Source organism: Talpa europaea, assembly GCF_964194135.1.
Source record: "Talpa europaea genome assembly, chromosome: 8".
Classification (NCBI taxonomy): Eukaryota; Metazoa; Chordata; class Mammalia; order Eulipotyphla; family Talpidae; genus Talpa; species Talpa europaea.
This window is the reverse complement of record NC_140075.1, coordinates 43,825,673-43,841,150: the sequence shown is the minus strand read 5'-3', so window position 1 is coordinate 43,841,150 and position 15,478 is coordinate 43,825,673.

Genomic DNA, 15,478 nt, shown 5'->3' with positions numbered 1-15,478 from the left:
ATCTTTCTGATAATACTTGTCTACCTACGGAATGACTAAGAAAATTGTCCACAAATCAAATCAGGGAAGGCATGTATCATGTCTCACTCTGCCACTTTTGAATAAGGAAGTATGCCGTGATAACAATGATTTTGATTAGTCCTACTATAAATGGAACCTGTAAATTTTTAGTAGTCTTCCATAATTCAATTCCACAAATCTTTGGGGAAAAAATTTAAGAAAGTTTGTAATTCTCTGTAGTTATCACATCTGTTGTAATATTATGTTTCAGGGTAATGAGAAAGAATAAAATGTAACATTGGCTATGGAAACATTGTGAAAACAAACAGGAATTTAAAGGATGTTGCAAATTCTGGGTCTTTATCCAATAGTGTTCATCACTCTGCATCTGACATAAATAAACAGTCATAGCTGATTCAATAATGTGGAGCTAGTAACTGGATAGAGAAAGGGCTTGGCAGGGTGAGGGCAAGGGAAATTGATGGGAATTAAGTTTAATATGTATATAAAACAAATACAACATGGAAAATGTGAGTGTCTTAAGAAATCCTTAACATTATCTATAAACAACCCCCATCTATTCAAGATAAAGTATTTTTAAAGTTCAGATTATACAATGGAATAAAATTTTTGAGCAGAATAAAGTCTACGATAGGCCTATATTATAGAGAAATGAGGAAGCAGAATTTTAAAGAAAAGTTTAAAAATTCTCTCCAGATTGTATGGCTTATTAACAGTAGATTTGGTATTAAAAGCCAGGTTTTATGATCCCAAGCCCATTGATCTTTTTACTATAAATGTTTTTCAATTAGAGTAGTATTTTTATAACCAATATATATTTCTTATTTATAATGTGTTTCACAATCATAATTTAACCTTTAGAAATGCTAATAAAACAGATTTTAAAAAACTCCTGTTCTGACATCATGTATAACAGCCAACTATAAAAAGTATAAAAATAAAATACTTTGTATTTTAGAGGTGTAAAACTGGGCTGGATTGGAAAATCAATTACATGTAACCTGTAAGTTCGCAGTTCATAAAATGTTTAAAATTATGTTGGAGGAAATGAGTCTGAACAATGTAAATGTTAAGACAGCAATATGATAGAATTTCTGATTAAGGAAAGGCTAAAACATGTAGAAGGCAAAATTTCATGAAGTCTTGATAAAACTTCATGGAGAAGGAAGGACTTTACTTAAGGCCTTCAAGAATTTGTTACATGTGGAAAATATTGGGAAACAAATCATTTGGATCTGGAAAAAAAGGAAGAAGAGACTGGAATGTTAAAAAAAGGCAGTTTATGGTGGGTAGCAGTGGGCAATAAGGTGTGAATGATAATTAAAAGATAATAGAAGGCTCTTGAACATGGGAATACTACTACAATTTAAAAAGAAAACTTAAAAGAAAAAAAAATACATCCAACAAGAATGAATAAAAAGAATAGAAGGAATATGTAGGGGTCCTGGCTGAAAACTATATTGGTAATCTAGGCATTTAAAATATTTGAAAGAAACAAAATCAAACTTTGAAAGACAATGGTAATGTGCAAAGAATATCCTCTTAGACTCAGAAAGATCTGGGTTTGAGTCCAGACTCTGCTACCCATTAGCTGTAAAACCTTGGTATAACTATTCTGAGATTCAGTTTATTGGTAAAATGAAGAAACCCATTCTATAGGATTATTTGGACAATGAATAAGTGGTAGATATGATTTTTTAAAAATATACTAGATTCATAATTTTTGCACATTTAGACTCAGCTATGCTAACAGTTAGGCTCTTCCTTTGGGAAGCCTCATAACCAGCGTTGTTAACCAGTGGAATGGACTGTCAGCGTTGTTAACCAGTGGATTCTTCATTACTAATAAGCATTCAAGCAGAGGCTGAATGAGACTATGTATATGGACATAGTAGACAGAATCTGACATTGGATGAGACATTTGTTATGACTTAAATGCGTAATTCTAAAATTTATATGGTGAAATACTAACCACCACTCCCCTGCCCCAACACACAATGTTATGGTATTAAGAGGTGAAATTTTTGTGAAGTAAACAGGATTACATGAGGTCATGTGGGTGAAGCACTCATAAAGAGAATTAGTGCCCTTATTAGTGCTTGCTTTCTCTCTCTGCTCCTTGCCTTGTCAGGATACAATGAGAAGTCAAAGTCTACAAACTAAAAGAGAACCCTGACAAACAAGCTAGCGCTCTGATCCTAGACTCCCACTTTCCAGAATGGTGAGGAGTAAGTTTCAGTTGTTTATAAACCACCTCATCTATGGTATTTCTGTTATGGCTGCTTAGAGGGACTAAGATAACACCAAACAACATAATTTCTCCAGTATTAAAGTTCTATTGTTGAAGACTTTGAAATAATCATTGTATCTGTTATTTCTTACAAGTAGCAGCTAACAAGTTATCAATCACTTAGCACACAGCTTAGAGAAGAGGGGTTATCTATACTCTTCACCCACAGTATGATCCATGGTCATGAATTAACAGCGTCAAAACTACCTGGGAACTACTAAAATACAGGCTCTCAGAACACATCCCAAACCTACTGAATCAGAATCTGCATTGTAACAAGATCCTCAGGAGATTTGTAAGCATGTTAAAATTTGAGAGGTGCTTCTCTGGACTTTTTAGGATTATGTGGTATATTTCCATGTTATTTTAACTAATGGGGCTCTATTGTGGACACAGAGGGAAGACCTTTGAAAGAAAATAGTTTTAAAAGCTGTTCAGCCAACCATAGAGAATGGGAGTGTCAATAAAGAAATAACATCACATTAGGAGTCAACTTACCTCATCATTCCCACAATAGCATTTCATTGCTCCTAATTCTAGTGCTCCACCATAAAGGTACAGTCTTGAGGCTGCTGCTCCTGCCAATGACAAAATAATCCTTTCAGAGAAGATGTCTCACTGCTACTCTCTAAGAGAAATGTCTCTGGCAGTGGCCAATAACTGGCTCTAGGCCACCACATTCTCTTTTAAATTGAGGAAACAGGTGCCTGGTATCATGCTTTGCTGAATTTTGCCTCCCTCACTGGGGGCCGCATGTGCTGGGACCACCACAGCACTCATGCCCGTACCTCCCACAGCTAGATCCACAGTAGTCAGCTTTTCAGGATACCACTTTTAGCCAAAGTTGTAAAGATAGGCTCATTTACCTATTTGACTGATTATTTGCTACCTTTAGGTCTCATAAGCTATGGCTGTGATATGAATCCTGTAAACCTGAGACTGACTGTTTATGCTTAAGGACTGTTGCTGGTTTATATGTTTATACAAGGGCTATGGGTACATCAGACACTCAAATATTATCACAAAGTTTCAAATATCTGTACATTCATCTTGCATAATTCCTCTAAGGATAGGAAAGAACTTACTTTATCTAAATTTAGGTGTTTTAGAGAATGAACAAAGTTAAAGAAAAGATGGAGTGGGGAAATCAGTGAGTCAAAGATATTTAAAAAATACATATTTCAAGCAACCTTAGGATGCAATTATGAACATAATATTTATTAAATGACTTATTTCAGAGTTTTCGGGGGAATAACTAAAATTTTCTGCATGGAAAGTTTATTTTCAAAATTTTAAAATAATATATCTCTGATGCAACAATAGAAGTGTTTGCTGCTTTCCAATAACCTGATTTAAAATTTCACATGGTAAGAGTACTAAAACCAACAGAGATAATAAACAAGAATAGAATTGCCACCAGCTACTACATTGTCAAAAGAAGAGTAAATTATATACCAAGATTTATACTAATGGGAGATACTTGCAAAGTTAGAAATAGAAATGCAACAATTAACATCTGAGTTTGCCTGTATTTAACACCTCATCATTCAACACTTTCTATTGATAATTCATTCCTGTCTGGGTCTCCTTTTAAATATCACATGCTAACTTTCTGAAAATGAAGTGCATTTCCCAAAGCACTGAAGTCTCTCCTTATTTAAACTTTAGAATATATTTAAATTCATTTATAGGAATATCTTCAGACCAAGAGTTTCATCATGTACTTATCATGTTTCCTCTCCTACTTATTTCAAGTACTAAGGTGGATGACAATAGTGTCCGACGTGCCTCGAGAGCAGTTACATCTTAGAACTTAAATGAATATAAAAGAAATGTTTTGTATACGTTAACTTGGTAGTTTAGTTGAAATATCATCTTTAATAAAGGAAATATATAATTTTAAATAAAATAGTTCTTTTTATACAAAATCTTTGTGACTATATTTTATTTTATTTTAAGATTTATTGCATTTATTTATGCATACAAGAGCTGGGGTGTAGGCCAGAGGTGCAGAGGGGTGAGAAGATTCACTAGAGACAGATGGGTAACAGAACAGATGGATCTACTGAAATACACTGCTGAGGGGAGCAGCGGGCAAGACAGGAGAGGTCTGCTGCTGCTGTAGGTTAGCTCCCTGCCCAGGGATTGAACTCATGCTACAGTGGCTGCCAATAGGTTCAGAGTGCTGAGACTTAACCCCTTGTGCCACCAGGGAGGCCCATGACTATATTTTAAATGACTTCATGAAACCAAAATTTTTTTCAGTTCAATATTTCAGCAATCGCTAAATCTGATTGCTTAAGGCATTTTGCTGAAACTAGGATCAAGAGTCTCTAGGTAGGCCTAAGTTTTTGCCTAGCTAGAAACCTAGAGATCAGTCCAGAGTTGCCCTGTTGTCCCTTCATTCTTCTCCATTCAAAACATTATTACACAATATGCAGGTATTGCCAAACCATGCAGCTGGCTGCAGTCCAACTCTAATGTGGTTTTAGTTCTCTGTGATAAAATTTTTTTATGTTAAAGTGCATCTCCACGCTTCAATATTTTGAACACAAATCCAGAGGCTTTTGCATCTAATCAGATATCTTCTTCAAAGGAGGATAGGGTTCTCACCCTTTTATAATTGCTTTTGGGGCTAAAATGGTATCTTATCATAACACCATTATCTCATTTGAGACAGGTTTATTAGGCAGGTCTTTTTTTTTAATCAGAGTTAATAAAGAGTAATCTGGCATAAGTTTCAAACAAAGTTACTTTGGACCTATGGTGTCCTTTTTATTTCTGTAATGTGAAATATATCTTTCTCAGAAAGATACACAAAACAATGGTGAAAAGTCGGTTATTGGGCCTCCCCAGTGGCGCAGCGGTTGAGCGCTGGGCTGCGAAGCTGCCCGCAGCCTCTGCGACACGGGTTCGATCCCCCGCTGCCAGTGAGGGTCCCACATGGCGCACAGACCTCTCCTGCTGCCCACTGCTCCCCTCAGTAGTGTACTTTGTCAGTCTGCCTGGTCTGCTCCCCACTCTGGCTCTGGTGAATTCTCTCACCCTCTCGCGCTTCTGAATGTACCCACTGCTTGTATAAATAAATAAATCTTAAAAAAAAAAAGTCAGGAGTTATTCTCTACTTTCTCTCAAGAGAGAAGGAACAAATGTTACTCATAATATCCTAAGTGTTTGGGGTTTGATAGCCTATGAAGGAAAACTGACCAATGAAGCTATGTAAATGTTGTACAGTGCTATTCTTTCATCTTATGCACTCCATTACCACACATCCTACAAACACTATCTTTAAACACTCGTTAAATGTCATATCCCAACCTGCCTTGACCTAAGCTCACTATCAGTTAATTGACCATATTCTAAACTTATCCATCCCATTGGCATTTTCACTTTAGTTAGGAGGTTTTTAAGGACAAATGCAAACTCAAGGTCTACTTCAATGAAACCATAATTGTGATATTTCTGGGACCAGGACAGATGTATCTCCAAGCAAAAATAAAGTTTAAATGGTTAAAGATCACTAGACTTAAGGTCAGACTCACCCAGTTGCAAGGCTCTTCCACACTAAGTGACTGGAATCTGGAAGTAATTGGTGTGAATGGAATGAGAATTCTCCAGACACTATAGGCACTCTATGCAGTTGCCTCCTTCTCTGGCACCCACCATTAAATGCCTACACAAGAGGAAACAGATTCTACCTCAGTTGCAAGTTTGAATTATCATTCTCACTGCTGTACCTAGAACCTTTCCCAGAGTCCCAGTCTGCCTATCTCCATAAGTATGCAAGAGTCAAATTGTCATGTCCACGGAACTCTGTGGTTTAAACATCTGGATGCAACACACCAACAGGGAGCAAAATCATAAAAATTAAATAAATACATAGATATGTATATATAAAAGTATCACTAGAGAATTCAACAAAATATTTAGTATATGTACCAGATGATATATTAGACACTAGGCATATAGAGATAAATAAAATGGGGTTCCTGGGCCTCCCCTAGTGGCGCAGCGGTTGAGCGCTGGGCTGCAAAGCTGCCCGCAGCCTCTGCAGCGCTGGTTCAATCCCCAGCCACCGGCGAGGGTCCCACATGGTGCGCAGACCTCTCCTGCCACACCGGCTGCTCCCCTCAGCAGTGTATTTCATCACTCTGCCTGCTCTGTTCCCCGCTCTGGCTCTGGTGAATTCTCTTACCCTCCCGCGCTTCTGACTGTACCCAGTGCTTGTATAAATAAATCTTTAAAAAAATAATAATAAAACAAAATGGGGTTCCTGAGTTCAAATTCTTACAGTCAGTTTGGTAAGAAATAAACATATAAGTAATTTCCTAAAATATAATAAATGCAATAAGCAAATGTGACACAGGATTCTTTGAAAGCTAAAAGGAGGTACAACTAACCAACCCTTAGGTAGCTAACTAACTTTCAACCTAAAGGAGAGGGGTTGTCTTAACTAATTTTCTGCTGATTAGTTGATGTTCTTTACATAAAAAGAGACTCACATTCTAGGATGATTCAGAAATGTATTCAAATAACACTTTCACAGATAACAATTTGAAACTCTGGGCACAAAACAAAACAAAAAAACCAAGCCTCTGTCAGCACTGACAGATAATCAAAAGAAGGCAATATAGGTAGTAAGTTATTCCTGGGTAAAGTAAGTTTCCCATTTTTTGTAGCTTTTAACCTGAGGGCAAGATGGCGTTCACACATACAGAGTAGCTTAAATGCTGATAGAAGACCTGGAGTTTTTTGAGGACAGAGTTTGGGGCAACAGAAGAACATCAGAGAGGTGGAGCCTAAAATTCTGTGTATAAACTACCCAAATCTCTAACTGATCACTGACCCTATAGTTCCAGTCTTATGCTGATATCAAGCAGCTCATCTAAAGATGGATAAGAGATTTGAGGTGTTTCCAAAGACAGAAGGTTTTCAGACTGAGTCTGACCAACATAATCTCATGCTAAACATTGGAAAAATATAACAGAATACAGATTCTCCACACATCAGTAATCACATTTTCCAAAGTACAATGCAAAATTACTTGACATATGTAGAAATGGGAAAATATGACCCATTTTCAAAATAAAAAGCTATCAACAGTAACCAACATTGAGATGACCCAAATATTGGAATAGCAAACAAGGAAATTGAAAGAAGTCATTCTAACCATCACTAGAGAAATTTTGAAAAGTTCATTAATTAGAATGAAAAGAAGAATGGGGATGACAAAGGAAAGGGTCATTCAATCTGAAAATAGATCATTACAGATAATTCAACATGAACAACAAAGAGAAAAAAGTTAAAAATATGAACAAAAATTCAGGGGCCTATAGGACAATAGCAGAACTTTAATATGTGATATATTAAGTTCTGAACAGCAATAGTTCTATTTCCCAAACTTGGTAAAAGAAATAAATTTACAATTTTAAGAAGTTCAATGACTACCAGCTAAACAAACTGAGGGAATTTATCCTCAGTAAAAACCAATTTACAGCTTAAATTTCTGGTATCATTGTATTGGGCACTAATCTGCATGGCCTGTCTCTTTTATAGGCCCTACTTAAAGCTCAAGCCTTCTAATTAATACCCTCATATCTTTGACAACCACTATTTTAACTAACTGGTAGAGAGAGATTAGACAGTCTATGCATAAACCTACCTATATCCAGTGATAGAGCTAGTTCTAAAACTGGCTGAGTTTTAGAGTCCATCAGATATTCTCTCAGGAATTTGCTTATTTTTTAATTTTATTTATTTATTTATTTATTTATTTATTTATTAAAGATTGATTTATTTATGCATGCAAGAACTGGGGTACAGGCCAGAGGTGTGGGAGGTGAGAGGATTCATGAGAGACAGAGTGGGGAACAAAACAGGCAGATAGACAGAAATACACTGCTGAGGGGAGCAGCGGGTGAGACAGGAGAGGTCTGCTGCACCACGTGGACAGCTCCCTGGCCAGGGATCAAACTCGTGCTACAGTGGCTGCAGATAGCTTTGTAGTTTGCCTCTAAACCCCTCGCGCCACCAGGTAGGCCCTCTCTCAGGAATTTAAATGAAAGAATCCCAAAATTATAAGTTCTTTAACAATAGAAGTCAAGGCTGAAAATTGATATCAGAGAAACTAAAATGCTCATGCAAGCCTGAGAACTAAAGATGATACACGGAAGGTAGCAGAGGCACTCAGAACAAAGTGACCCTATAGTTCCAGAGAGGCAAAAAGAACAATTTGACAGTTAGATCTTCATTGTTTTCTGTGTCTGGAATATAACAGGGACACAATAAATATTTTGTTTATTGGAGAAACAAAAGAACAAGCAAATAAATGAGTAGAGATTATTTTTCATTGCCAGTTTCTGTAATGCAAAGTTTCTTATGGCCTTGTTTTCCAGTTCTTCAGAATTTCCTGTCCTCACTATTGTCCCAGTACTGTTTCAGAGTACACCTAACTCCACTACATCACATTTCATGAAGTCTCTTAAACATCAGTATTTTTTTCCACACTAAAAAAAACTGAGCTCAGTGACTACCAAGCTTGTTGCATTTTTTTTCCTCAGCATCTCCAGTCTCCAAAAGGTCAGAAATTCTCAATATATACCAGTAGCATTGATGGATACATTTTGACACAGGAAACCAGACAGCCTTCCCAAGTATTAACAGTTTTTTGGTTTGAGTACCTCATGTACCTCATGCAGCTTTGATTACTCAAATTTTGAGGGTTACGCTCCTTCTGTTTCACTCCTTTCCTGCTAAAAGCACCTGTATTCTCTGTAGGTTTCAGTCTTTGCAGTCTGTTTTGGATAGCTCCGTAGGCTGCTACTTTTCCTAGACCAGGTGTTCTGTTTGGATCACAGCCTAGGTGACGTGAGGAATGGTGATAATGCGCAGTCATCACTACCGAATGACTTTCTATACTCCAGATCTGTAACTTTGCCACATTTATTTCAGAATAACACAGCAAAGTGTCTGAGCCACTAGCAGAGAAGTCTAGCACAGAGATCCCATTCTACAACAGGAAAATATCTTCTTTTGCACCACGGAATTGGAATGGAGGAATAAAAGGAAAATGAAGTTTTCCTTTAAAAACCTTTTTTTAAAGAAGGGAGATGTTTTTCTCCCTTCTACTGCTTAGAATTGCATACTGTTCTACATTCCACTTGAAGAAGGAAGTAAGATAGATGATTAAGGAAACAGAAGCAATTAGTCTATCACTGGAAAAGAACATTAAAGGACAGAAAAACAGAATAAAATTCTCAGTGCCTAAGTAACATATGAAATAATTAAAGCTAATTGTTTCTGAATTATCCAGCTAAGGCATATACTTAAGTCCTTTATTTCTGAATTTTTCTTCCTTCCAATTATATTTAAGACATAGCATCTGAATTTCACATGCCCCTTCAACAAGTATCATTTCTCCCATCACACCACCAAGCTCTGTTGAACATAACCTAAACAAATTACATAATTAGCATGTGCTTAAATACATGAGAATGAAAGTGTATAGAGCTGTGGTCTAAAGTAAGCTGCTCATCTAAAGAAATTCTACTGAATTCTACTTATATGCTTTTACAAACTTTGTGTACAGGTGCTTCAAGGCACTAGCCTGGAAAAGACCAATTAAAAACAAACAAACAAACAACTACCAATGGTAATAAAATCATCTTTTTCTGTCAGGTCCCCAGTACGTAGAGTCTCAGTTCGCCTATTTCTTGCTTTCCAGCAATTTCTGTCCCTAACAGGCCATTTGCTGGAGGACTCACAAACTTTCCATCACATAATAGATGCCAGTTCATGTCATCTTAATCACCTCAATTTTAAATTAAACTCTTCTATTTTGAGATAATTGTAGATTCACATGCAGTTGTAAGAAATCGTGCAGAGAGATTCCATGTGCCCTTTACCAAGTTTCCTCCAATTACAATATCTTATGAAACTATGACAGAATATCACACCCAGGATATCAACATCTACCGTCAAGATATAGGACATTTCCATTACCACAGGATCTCTCATGTTACCTTTTATAAACCACAACCACTTTCCCAACACCCCCAACTTTTAATCCCTAGCAACAACTAATTTCTTTTCCATTTCTATAAATTTGTCATTCCAGGAAAGTTTTATAAATGCAATCATACTGAATGCAACCTTTTAAGATTGGCTTTTTTTTTTTTTTTTTACTTAGCACAGGTTATAATTCACCCATGTTGTTGTATATGTATCAACAGTTCATTCCTTTTTCTTGCTGAGTAGTATCCTTAGTATAAATGCTTGTAGTGTTTTTAATATTTCACTCATAGAAGAAAACCAAGGTTGCTTTCAGCTTGGGGATACTATGGAAAAAAGCTGCTATAAACATTCATGCATAGTTTTTTTTTTTTCTTAATGTAAATATAGCATTCATTTCTCTGGGATAGATTCCCAGGAGTGGAATTGCAGTGTTGGCATGTTACATGTTCAGGTTTTTTTTTTTTTAAAGATTTATTTATTTATACAAGAACCAGGGTACAGGCCAGATTTGCAGGAGAGTGAGAGGATTCACCAGAGACAGAGTGGGGAACAGGACAGGCAGACTGATGAAATACACTGCTGAGGGGAGCAGCGGGCAAGACAGGAGAGGTCTACTGCACCATGTGGGTTTCTCCCTGGCCAGCTGGGATCGAACCTGCGTTACAGAGGCTGTGGACAGATTCACAGTGTGGCGCTCAACCGCCTGCACCACCAGGGAGGCCCTGTTTAGGTTTTTGTTTTTAAAGAAACTGCCAAGCTATTTTTCAGTGACTATACTATTTTCCATTGTCACTACTTTAATTTTAGTCATTCTGACAACTGCATAGTGATTCATATGATATTAATTTAAATTTATATCCCACTAGTAGGTAATAATGTTGAATATCTTTTCATATGTTTATTTGCCATTTGTATACCCACTTTGATAAAATGTCTCTTTAAGTCCTTTGACTATTTTTAGTTAAATTGTTAGCATTTTGTTTTTTGTTGTTGAGTTTTAGCAATTCATTACACAGTCTATACACTAGTCTTTTATCAACAAGTGGTTTGCAAATATTTTCTCATTCTGTAGCTTGTCTTTTCACCCTCATATCAGTCTTTTCATCAACATAGTATTGGAAGAACAAGCTAGAGCAACTGGGCAAGAGAAAGATAAAAGAGGAATTCAAATAGGGAAAGAAGAAGTAAAACTTCACTACTGGGAAATAGCATGATAATAATCAAAGAAAAATGTAAATACTCTTCTAAGAAACTGGTAAATCAAGAAATCTGTACAATAAAGTGGGAGGCAACAAATACACATAATTGGTTGCATTCTTATATGCAAACAAGCTGGAAAATAAATAAAGAAAACAGTCCCACTTATAATTGCATCCCAAAATAATTAAATACCAAGGAATAAACTTTAAACATTGGTGAAAGATCTATTCAGCAAAAAATGTGAGACAATTATAAAAGAAACAGAAGACACAAAGAATAGAAAGATAGTCTGTGCATGAATTAGAGGAATTAACACTGTTAAAATGGCCATCGTATCCAAGCGCTACACAGATTCAGTGTAATTTCTATCAAAATTTCTGTCATTTTTCAAAGAAATAGAACAAACTGAAATTTAATCCATGACAAAGGAGCCAAGAGTATATAATGGAGAAAGGAAAATCTCTTCCAAAAAGTGGTGTTAAAACTGGACAACCATACACAAAATATTGAAACTAGACCACTATCTCATGTCGGAGACTTTCAAAATCCAGACTTTGGGCTTCATCATAGGAATAGGCATAAAATTGAATCAATATTAATGTAATTGAAAAAGCTCATTTGTCAAAAACACCAATAAATAAGAAAAGTTGGTTACAGGCACATATGATAAATTAGGAAAATCAATATAAACTCAGAACATTTTTTAAAAGAACTGTATTTCCCATCTCTATCTCTGTGATTATCAGCAATTTTACCACCACCAACTTTCATGTGTACCTTAAGTTCACATTAAGGATCTCTTATGAAAGTCATCATTTTAATGTTTATGATTCTTTATATACTTTACTATAATTTTTCTTTTTTGTATATTCTTATCATGACCTTTCAAAGACTAATACTTTTTAAATAGTAATTATTAACATGCTATTTTTTTACTCAAATTATCATAGTTTGATCAGTGGGAATATTTAACAGGCTCCACATTTGTTTTCAGTATTACTATAAAATTAAAATAACAATAAAATTAACAAGGAAATGTTGGAAGAGAGGAAACAACAGGAAGAGTCTCAGACCACTTTTTTTTTTTTTAAACTTTCTAGTTACTGCTGAAAGTACTTAAGAGACAGATATCCCAGGTGTTGGCAGTAATGATGAAAGTGCTAGTAAATGACTAATGCAGGAATCTAAGAGCACACTTCCCTTGTTTTAAGCCGGGAAAAGTCTGTAGTATGATTTATACTCTATAGGACCACCCCCCATTGTTCAGGCAAAGGTCAGACTTCATTTGAGATCACATTATGCACATACCCCTTTCCTATTCTCTTCTTTTCATGAAGTGTGCTCATTCAATAAATCACATATAGAAAATCCCATACATACACATTGGTATTAGGAATGGGTTAGGAAGCAGACTGAGGATGATATTTAGAGAGTGATTCACTTGCTGATCAACTGCCAAAGAGGATCTCTTTGCTACTGGTAGGTGGAATACTGGTTAAGTCCCTGGTATGTGAAGCAATCAAATCATAAAGATTTTCTAACTGTGGCTAACTGGGGTAGGACTTGGGAGGGGATTCACTGGCTTGTAGAATAGCTCTATTATTTGAGAAGTATGGTGGAAGTGACAATTATGATTGTGGAACTGCATAGTTGTTGCTGAATATCATAAATTCTTTGAAGTGGAAAAAAAATGTGAGGCTTCTTAATAGCAGTGATATCCTGGAGTAGTAGAGGCTACTTGGCAGCACCTAGTTATCAGAAGCAAGATAGGTATAATCATTCTTTTGGGCTATCAGGATAAAATGACAGCTAAAGAAGCTTATCCATGGAGATCTATAGAGATGGCTACTAGAACACAATGTATTCAGGAGGAAGACAGAAAGGGATCCAACAAAGGTATTGCTTAATATAGACAATGAAAGTGATATATATATTGCTGGATGAGCAAAAGCTGCCCCAGTGGAAAGATACAATTTCTTACCTAATTTCTAGACCCGACGCAGTTCTCAGACTCAGAAACTATCAATTAAAAGGGAAGCCAGGTCCCTCGAGGAATGACACTACAATAAAATAGCAAGTGTATGTCATAATGATACCCCAAAAGACTTTTCTCAGGAAATTATAAATGAAGGGAAAGACCCATAGAATTCAAGTTCTGATAGATGTTGGATACAAGGTCTAAGTGAATGCCCAGTTAAATGCCCCATGATTCAAAGTGTTATCATGACTTCTCTGTTAGAATAAGGAATGAGGTCAAATACTAAGTGGAATCTTGGCTCAAGTTCATCTCATGGTAAGTTCATTATTCCAAAAATAAAAATAAAAATTAACAAATCATCATTTCTGTGCTACCTTAATATGTAATTGGAATGGACAAACTCAACAATTGGCAAACCCTTATATTGATAAGTGCTATTGTAATAGAAAAGACCAAGGGGATCCCCTTTTTAATTGCCCTCCCCATCCTTAAAAGACTGCCAAATCAAAGGTAATTCTTCTTAGAGAAGGAGTAGCAGAAATTAATGCCATACTCAAAAATTTGAATAATACAGGCTTGGTGGTATCCATCATATCTTTGTAATTGTCTAGTCTGGCCTGTAAAATATGAGGCAGATAATAAATCAAACTTAACTAAGTAGTCACTCTAATTGTAGCCACTGTGCTGGATATAACATCTTTGTTATAGCAAACTGACACAGTCTCTGATAAGTGGTATGGGGCTATTAATGTAGAAATGTTATTTCCAACGTCTAGCAGACAGGAGAAGCATAAACAGTTTGTCTTTATATGGGATGGGCAACAGTATACATTAATGGTCTTGCCCAGCACTAGGTTAACTCTCCTATATTCTATTATAACATAGTTGAAACTACCTGGACCATCTGAACATTGCATAACACTTCACATTATTCTATGACATTAACACCAAGTCAGTCAGACTGAATGAATAGGAAATGGATATGGATGTATGGAGAATACGCCATACACCTTGGGAAGGCTACACACCCCCAAGTATAGAATAGAGAACCTATGAAAACTCAAATGTCCTATCAGTAGAGTTCTTAGTAGTCTGGTGATCTGGGACATTCTAAGACATTCCATCTAAATTAAATAATGACATATGGGTTTATATTTCCTGCCTAAGGTTTCCTAGCAAATACCCACTATACAAATCTTAGTCCAAGGGAGTTATTTTATAAAGTGGGTGAGGTGGTAGAGCTGTGACCATGATTTCACTGGTCCTATGACATACTGTACTAATCCCAAAACTTCAGGCCTGATAGAGAGATGACACAAACTTTTGAAAGCACAACATCATATAAGGATGAACCCATCCTTCAGGATAGGGTTGACACCTTTAATCAATAATGGTGTATGGTGATAATTTTCAAAACAGGGGGACCCAAGATTGAGGACGTAAGAGAAGTTTTCTTAGCACTCAAGTATTTCCTGTCACAGCAACTTCATGTTCTGTAGGCTTAGAGGTTCTAGTTTGCATATGGGAAATGCTTCCAAAAAGGGACACTGTAATAGGAGCCTCATTTAACTTTAGGTATATCCACCACCTGGTCATTTCAGATTCCTTGTGCCAAGAGGCTAGCACGCAAGGAAAGGAGTCTCCATGTTGGCAGGGTAATTGATTTATTTTTAGTAGAGCTGCCATTACACAATGGAGGAAAGGAAGGCTACTTTGCAGTTAGTAGATCCACTGGAATGCCTTGATAATTTCCTTGCCCAATTTTGATGGAAAATGGTCAAATGCAGTTCCCATAGCCTAAGACAGGCATTGTAACTGAGGGCTCAGAATTCGCAAGGAGAGTCTGGATAGCTCCACCAGACCAACCACTTCGCCTAGCTAAAGGACTAGTTGAATGTTAAGGGAATATACAGTGTGAAAGAAGAGAGTGATGATAAGAATCAGCATCAAATACAATATCAGGACTTGGAAATATC